Here is a 9,401-nt window from a genome sequence, read left to right as displayed (position 1 = left end):
CCCCCCTCTCTCTCTCTTTCCCCCTCCCGCTCCCCCCTCTCTGTCTCTCTCTCTCTCTCTCTCTCTCTCTCTATCTCTCTCTCTTTCTCTCTCTCTCTCCCTCCCCCCCTCTCTCTCTCTCTCTCTCTCACACACACACACACACACACACACACACACACACACACACACACACACACACACACACACACACACACACACTTGGGACAGCTTTATCGTGCTGTAGCCTATACGGCAGGTTGTGTTTTGCTGCAGTCCACTGAGCAGAGCGGCTCTGATAGATATTGATCACACTGATCAGGATAAATCACAGATATTGAACACACACACACACACACACACACACACACACACACACACACACACACACACACACACACACACACACACACACACACATTGACAGATAGAGAGAATAAACAACAGACATGGGACCACAGACTCAAAGTAAAACGTGGAATAGAAGCACAACTGAAGATCGATCACAGTTACTTTGAACATCATTTTCACTTTGGACGCTTTGGTGCTGCTGCTGCGGTTAGGTGAGTGAATGTTTCTTTTCTTTCTTTCTTTCTTTCTTTCTTTCTTTCTTCCTTTTTTAAAACAAAAATAACTAATAGTTTTATCCAACCCTATCTCAACATTAGCCTACACTGTGGTTGTTTGAAACAATGTGCTCTAACGTGTATTATCACCTATTATTATTATTATTATTATTATTATTATTATTATTATTATTATTATTATTATTATTATTCATTATTCATTATTATTAATATTATTATTATCATCATTATTACTTTATTTTTTGGGGGGATTTATTATTATTATTAATAATAATAATAATTGTAATAATAATAGTTATTATTATTAATTATTATTATTATTATTATTATTATTATTATTATTATTATTATTAGTAGTAGTAGTAGTATTATTTGCCTATTATTTGATGGGTATAGTCAAAAGACTGTTAAACCGAAATTGGTGACCTGTCAAATGTTGTGAGTCTCCCGTTTTTTCCCGTCTCTGAATTCTATAGGCTACGTCAGCAGCTTCAGTGTAACATGCACCGGTCCACGTAGGCTACTGTACAATATTCAACTCATTAAGATAGAGCTTCATTGATCAGGTGTCAGACTGTGACAGGCAGCAGCAACAGCAGCAGCAGTTTTACCACCACATTCCAGCTTGTTTTCCAGTGGTGGGAAAAGTACTCACAGTCACAAGTACTTCAATACAGGAATTCAAAATTTACTTGAGTAAAAGTACAAAAGTATTGGTATCAAAATGTACTTAAAGTACCAAAAGTAGAAGTACTCGTTATGCAGAATGTCCCATTTCACAAGTTAAGTTATAAAATGTTTACAAATCTTTTGAAAATAGCAGATCTACAAGCTCACAAGCTCTACAAGCTCATGTAGATCTGCTATTTTCAAATGGCCGAAATGTATACAGGGCTGAAGTGGTTAATGTATGTTTTGTAATAATAATCGAAATCTATTACTAGTAACTAACTAAAGTTTCCAAATAATTGTAGTGCAGTAAAAGTATAATATTTGCCTCTGAGATGTAGTGGAGTAGAGGTAAAAGTATTGAAAATTGGAAATACTCCAGTAAAGTAAAAAAATACCTCAAAACTGTACTTAAGTACAGTACTTGAGTAAATGTACTCAGTCACTTTCCACCACTGCAGCAGCCAGTGGGCGTTGTCCCTTAGCGATAATATAGCCATACTCCGGTTCGAATCCAGTCGTGCATGGCATAAAAGTAACGGATTGCTGCTTTAACTATATCTAATAGTTGCAAATAGACAAATTAACACTGAGGATTTGACTCTGTAGTATAGAATAGGCTGATCCTATTCTTGTTCTTTTGACTGGAAACTAGACTCAATTCAAGAAGATGAATATATCAGTCATCTCAAACAAGGTAAACATCATCACTGGCCCATGGAGTAGGCTAACAGTTCCTTTCTTGGTGGAAAATGTCAAGATAATTGTCTACTGTAAGAGGCGAGGAGGTGTATTGGAGGAGGAGAATGAGTTATTAATAGACGCCAAGGTGGGTTAGATGTGATTAGAGTTCATCCCCAGCGCACTGGTGTCTGTCACTGCCTGCATGGTCCCAAACTAAATATTGTAATTATGACAGATGGGAGCCACCACGCATTCTGGCAGCTTAAACACAAATCGTTTATTTGTGGCAGAAAGGCACACAAAATTAAAAACACAGACTTAGTTAAGCCCAGTCGCAGAGGGAAGGTGGTGCAATCACCCCTGACACTCATTCACGGCTTCTCAATAAATAAACATAAATCAACATTAATCACACATGCATTCCCCCAAAGCATTCCCCATAGCAAATCATAACACAATAACAGAACAATTCATTGGCAGGCTAAATACCACGCCTTCCTACAATATACACCGTTTTGGGTTGTTTATTTAAGAAAATGAATAGAACCCTGAGTGGAATAACATGAATGAAGGCTGGAGGGAAGGAGAGATAGAGGGAGGAGAGTGAAGGAATGAGGAGGGCGTGATGAGAGTAGAGGAAGAAGGGATGTGGGGGGTGGAGGATGGAGGGATGAGAGATGGGGTGAGGGATGGAGGGAAGAGGGGTGAGAGGAAAGGGGGGCACACGCGAGATAATGATGAGAGAATGGCGAGGAGGGGGAGGACGAGAGATGAAGTGCGTGTGAGGGGATTGAAGCGAAAAGGGGGGAGGAGGAAAGGGGGAGAAGTAGTGGATCTAATGGTGGAGGAAGAGGGGATGAGAAAGACAAGAGGGCGGGGTAACCGCGATTCAGATGGTTCCAAAAGCGAGGGCAGAGAAGAGCTTGGTTCTCAAAGTGGGTTGTGAGCCCGTTGTGAGCTTGTAGATCTGCTGTATTTAAAAAAAGAAATCCTATCTGATGGGTGTCTACAGCACAAAATCGTTTCAAATGGAGGTCCATCACGGAAAAATACATAACAATCTGGGGGTCCAGAACCACTGCGTTGTGTAGTGGCTGAGGGGGATGTTATGAAGGTGCTTGAATGCCCAAAGGAGGGCGAGGGGGAGAGAGAGAGAAGCCGGCGGGGATGGCGGGGTGGGAGGGGGGGGTTGGAGGGCTGATGACAGTGAAGCCTGAGGGAACGGGGAAAACAACATTTCCTAGATATTTGTGAAGACAGAAGGGGGTTGGGGGGGGGCAGGCTCAGTGGAGTGAGGAACGTAAACAATTGGAGAGATGGTTACAGGATCAGCGTCAGTTACCAGAGGCACGGGGCATATGGCTGACGTCAAACCGCTGAGGCTCGTGTGACCCCCGTGGGGGTCGAGCCGGTGGGGGAAAGCTGGCAGATAATGACAGGGGAACTGTCACTGGAGCGAGGGAAATATAGGCCGTATAACTAGAACCAGGTGTAAGGAGCGGGCTTTTAGGGCACATTGAACAGGCCGTCCTTGGGGATAGATGGTGCATTTATATGGCGCCTTCATCCAAAGCGTTCTACAATGTGCATTACATTCACCCATTGAAATACACATTCACACACCGACGGCAGAGGAAAGCATGCAAGGCACCAACCGGCTCGGCAGGGGCTCGTTGTCTTGCTCAAGGGCATTTTGACGCTATAACCCTGGCCTAGGGGAGCTGGGGATCGAACGGGAACCTTCCGGCTCCCAAGAGGCCGCCCTATACCCCTGAGCCACTGCCAGGCCATTAGTCCTGCCTCTCGGGGCAGCTCTAGATGTGCACGTCACCGCTAACGTGGCGGTCCTGGAGGTGAGGAGGAAGGTCACTGCCACCGGTGTACCGCTGGAACGGCCTGCTCTCACCTGAGGTCCGGGGACGGGTGTTTGTCCCGGGGGGGCCCGCTGCAGCCGGCTGGCATTTTTATGCTGTACAGTTGCCACATTTGTGGACATCTTGCCTGCAGTTCGGGCCAATCGAAAGTTGTCAAAGGGGCTTTTTGACCCCAATGTGGCCCACCCACACTGAGCCATATGGACCATGTGGAGCACTGTAGGATGGAGGCAATGGAGCTGCTGTCTCTCGCCCCCTCATTCATGTCTTTCACTTGCTAGCTTGCAACAATCCGTTGATGACAGCGATTTTAGCCCATGGCGAGTAGTACACAACGGCAATCAGCATGGGCGAAGATGGACGCGATGAGCATCTCTGGTGTTGATGTCATGGCTTGGTCTTTGGACAGTCCATAGCAGTGTTGATTTTGTCGTCTAAATGACGAAAAACCTTCGTCGACTACCTTTTTTAACTGACGAAAACTAAATAAAAACGACTATAATCTTATTTAGTCAACTAAAACTAGACTAACAGACAGTAAAACTTTTCAGATGACTAAAATATGACTAAAACTAGATGGAATTGTATTCAAAAGACTATGACTAAAACTTGCTGTCAAAATCAACACTGGTCCATTAGGCAGCCAAGATATCGAGAGACACAGCTTTGCATGTCTCCTCCTATGGGCCTGTTAAAGTTGGTGCTGGTACTGGAACAGTCAAACCCAGCTGTATGTACCTCCCGTGGTCTGACGTAGCTTTCAGTCGAGCAATGCAACGTGTTTTGAGCTTGTAGATCAGCTATTTCTTTGCACGACACTGTTGTACGACAAAGTATTAAATATGGCTTAAGTGGTTAATCAGACCAATAGATTTAGTCGATTGTAAAAAGAATGTTACATTTTTTTCATGTGGAAGTTGATATATTTATCGATTCTAGAATTAATCGAGAGGGAAATAATCCAATCCCAGTCCTAGTTGTGATCTTGATTGCTCTAGTCGGAGGTGGTGACATGTCATTCCGTTGACATATCGTTCTGCAAGCAAGCACAAGCTCTGAGAACAAACACACCAAGGCAGTGTCACATGACCAAAGTTTATTAAGCACATGCAGAGATATACTGTATGTTTGCACAAGCCAAATTACATTTCTGGAAGATACAGTATGAGTCATGGCTGATACAGAAATAGGTAAGACAGGACAGGATGGAACAGACAGGCTGATGCTCTGCATCAGTGGGGGGAAAAAAGTACCTGCAAGTAAAAAAAAGAAAAGAAAGATATATAACTAGAAAAAGTGCTACTCGGAGCCAGGTCAGGTAAATTATTGTGCTCCAGCAATGTTCGGTGGCACTATAACAGGACAATGTCAAAAGGGTGGCATTTCTTCCTCACGTTTCACGGCAATCGCACGCTGCGTTCATGATTTCAGGCATTTTGTTCAAAACGGACCACTCCTGTAAACTTTGGAGGCCAATCTTAGCCAATCAGGATGGAATGTGATTGGCTAAGATTGGCTCTGCGGAGACAACAACAATATAACCTTTTCAATCAAAACAAATTGTGGTGGCTGTCAAGTTAACGCACCACAATGGGACTCTGCTATACCATAGAATGGCATGTGACCATGCAGCCTTTAGGGATTTCTTTGAGGCGTGGGGAGCCTTGTGCCTGTCAGTGCCAGAATGACATTTGCGTTGTTGAATGACTGTGTTGATATTACCTTGCATTCAAAGGGTTATGGACATAATCAATAGAGACCTTGCCCGGTAGAACACAATTCCAAAGACAACAACAGAATGAGAGTTCAGGCAGAGATAAATCAATGGCAAATAGTTGTAATAACAGAGAAAGAGCAAACTTGTCAGTTAATTAAACGGGCAGAGAACACGCAGGTGAATGGCACAGACTAACACTGTCAGAGAACACATAGATAACTTCTAGGACGTCCTTCAGTTTGGTATGCATTATAGGCTACAGACCCCCATAACTCTGAGAGTATACAAATTGGTTCCAATTGTAGACTCTCTGAGTTACAGAACTCTTTACGGGTCCATTTGATTGCTAACTATCTAACATTTAGCTGAGGGGATGCCCTGGAAACCCCTCAAGGACCCCTGGGGGTCCCTGGACCCCACTTTGAGAACCACTCACATAGAGAATCAAGGTATAAATAGCGAGTGAGTGGGATTAGCAGAATGAGTGGCAGGTGTGACAGTCAGCTCTGATTGGAATGGAATGAGATGATGACTGACAGAGTGTGATCAAACACACACAGTCACACACAGCACGCACACAGCACGCACGCACGCACGCACGCATGCACACACACACACGCACACACACACGCACGCGCACAGTGGAGGACTTCAGCATGAGGCCTCTGGCAGTGGCTCATGCACAGGGCATGAGGCTGCAGATTTTGTGATTAAATGAATAAACAAGTGTTTCCCCTGGGATGGATTTTTCTTTTTTGAAGATTAAGTACATTCAGTACAGTACATTTTGTGCACATTATTTTGCAGAGGTACTGTTCTGTCTAGCTTTGTATGAGGTCAGGAAAATACTTTACAAATACAATTTATTGGACAGTAAAAGCAGGTTACAAACAAAAACAGCCACTAATATACAGAAACATTACAATCAAAACAAATTGTGGTGGCTGTCAACGCACCAACACGGGACTCTCCACCCCTCTTTGCTCCAATGCTCCCATAACAAGTGAACAAGGAAGCCGGACGCTTCTACCCATATACATAAGAAGGTAGACGCCTCGAAGGGGACGTTAGGTAGGCCAATCAGAGGCCTATACCGAACGTCCCTTTCTGTGACGCATGCGGAAACTTCCCGAGGGAGGGCGGAAGCAATACAAGGTATTGCGATACAGGTCGCTCCAATGAACTGCAGAGGCCATTGAGATACAGTATCTACAGTGTATGGGTTTCTATATCTATGGCTTCTACCGTTTGAAGCGCACGTGACACGTGCCCTTAGCCTTGGTGATTTCTTTGAGGCGTGGGGGAGTCTTGTGCCTGTCAGTCCCAGAATGACATTTGCTTTGTTGAATGTCATTGTGTTGATCAGTGGTGGAAAAAGTATCAATACTGCAATTTGGAAATAATCTATTACAAGTAAAAGTCCGCAAATTCTAAAATTTACTTGAGTAAAAGTACAAAAGTATTGGTATCAAAATATACTTAAAGTACAAAAGTAAAAAATACTCATTATGCACAATGTCCCATTTCACAAGTTTTCAAATGTATAAAAATCTTTTGAAAATAGCAGATCTGCAAGCTCACAATGCGTCGCATCGCGACGCATTGTGCTTGCAGATCGGCTATTTTCAAATGGTGAAATGTATATAGGGCTGAAGTGGGTAATGTATGTTTTGTAATAATAATCTAAATCTACAAAGTAACTAGTGTAGTGGAGTAAAAGTACAATAGTTTCGTGTGAGATGTAGTGGAGTAGAAGTAAAATAATTGAAAATGGGAAATACTCCAGTAAAGTAATAATTCCTCAAAAGTGTACTTAAGCACAGTACTTAAGTAAATGTACTTAGTTACATTACACCACTGCCCTTAGCCTTTGGGATTTCTTTGAGGCGTGTGGGGGAGCCTTGTGCCTGTCAGTCCCAGAATGACATTTGCTTTGCTGAATGACATTGCGTTGATACCTTGCGTTCAAACATGCGGGGTTATGCGGAGCCCACGTTAATAGAGTCCTTGCACACAACTCTATTATATTGCTTTGTTGAATGACATTGTGTTGATAGTTACCTTGCATTCAAACATGCAGGGTTATGCGGAGCCCACGTCAATAGACTCCTTGCACACAATTGTCTAGTTCTATGTAATGTTCTCTTTCAGCATGGCTGCCTTGGTAATCATGGTAACCCCACTTAACAGAAAATGACTCATTTCTTGTAGACACTCTTTCACCGCTGTTCCTCTGTGACTGATTCACAAGGTCCAGTAATCTGACAACAAATTATTACATTTTTGTCGATTTACTCTTACTGCACATCTCATATTATTATATGAACAAAACCGTCGTTTCTTCTTCAACGCATCATGTTGCAAATGCATTGTTGGCTTGTACTGTAGATCATTGGTTCTCAAAGTGGGGTCCGGGGACCCCCAGGGGTCCTTGGGGGGGTCCCCAGCTAAATTAGTTAATATAGCGTCATAATCATTTTAACCACTTTAACCATATTTTATACTTTGGCTATTCAAAAATAGCAGATCTACAAGTTCATAGCGCGTGCCACGCTACAGTATGAGCTTGTAGATCTGCTGTTTTTGAAAAATCCCTGGCACAAAATATTTTTGAGCTGGGGGGGTCCGCAGCCAAATACATATCATTTTGGGGGTCCTTGACGTGAAAAAGTTTGAGAACCACTGCTGTAGATCAGATTTGGCAGGTCAATGAAAACAAAATGACGTCATTAGAACCTCAGCTGTGCCTCGCTGACATTCTGTTTCGGCACTTCTTGCACCTCCAAGATTTTATTTCTTACCAGCCAAACACCTCCAGCTGAACATCTTGCATGATTGGTCAGAAGCTCCAGGTGTGTGTGTGAGTCATTTTGTTTTGTTTGCACATTCTGCCCAAGGCTTTTATTCTGCCAACAGCAAACAATGGATAGGAGGAGGTACAAACACCTCTATAATCCCTCTCTGAGGGACCATAATATACACACACAACCTGTCACAAAAAATGACAAAACCCATGTGACAATTTTGCCAAAGCACGTAGGATGGTGACAAAGAAAACCAGTGGAGATGCAGGTGGTAAAGCCAGTGTTCCAGCACTGTGCATAATGTGTACATACATACTGAGTGGGCTGGGTCCAACTTTCAGAAATCAGTGCTGAGCCAAAAGTACAAAAATACCCAGGGGGGTCCCCCAAAATATTTTGGGGGGGTCCCCAGATGATTAGCTTAATGTGCAACATTGTTTACTCACTCAACAGTACACAAACCAACATACAGTAAGAATGTTTACAGGGTATCTGCACATTTCTTAAGTTACAATTTAATGACTTTCAAGACCATTTTAATACCATATTGGCCGAATTGTCAAACATTACGTAAGAATATTGTGAAAATAGCCGATCTACAAGCTCACAACGTCTCGTTGTGAGCTTGTAGTTCGGCTATTTTCACAGTATTTATCTGTGGAACCGAGTCAAACTAAATGTAAATGCCTCAACTCCAACAATTCCAAGTGCTTGTCAGGGTGGGGGGTCCCCAAGTTCAAATATGATTATTTTGGGGGGTCACGGCCTGAAAAGATTGGGAACCCTTGCTCCAAGAACCTTGCTTGTTTCGGCAAGGCCTCTGAAGCTGGAAAAGTGTTAGCCCTGAAACATGGCTGTCATACCATGACAGCTAGTCATGGAACCGATTGATCCTGGTTTTTGATTTTTTGACATTTACAACTCTCACATGTACATAAACGTTCAGATTTCAAATATAAAGTGCTTACCCCCGAGCCACGGATGTTACAAGTTGAGCCGGCCCGCGATAAGTATCCGTATCTCCCGTATTGTTCAATAAAAAGCATTTTAATTTGATCGGCGGCCATTTTCTATTATTATAAAAAAA

This window comes from Gymnoscopelus braueri, assembly GCF_963280865.1.
Source record: "Gymnoscopelus braueri genome assembly, chromosome: 4".
NCBI classification, from domain to species: domain Eukaryota; kingdom Metazoa; phylum Chordata; class Actinopteri; order Myctophiformes; family Myctophidae; genus Gymnoscopelus; species Gymnoscopelus braueri.
Note: the sequence above shows the minus strand (reverse complement) of the source record.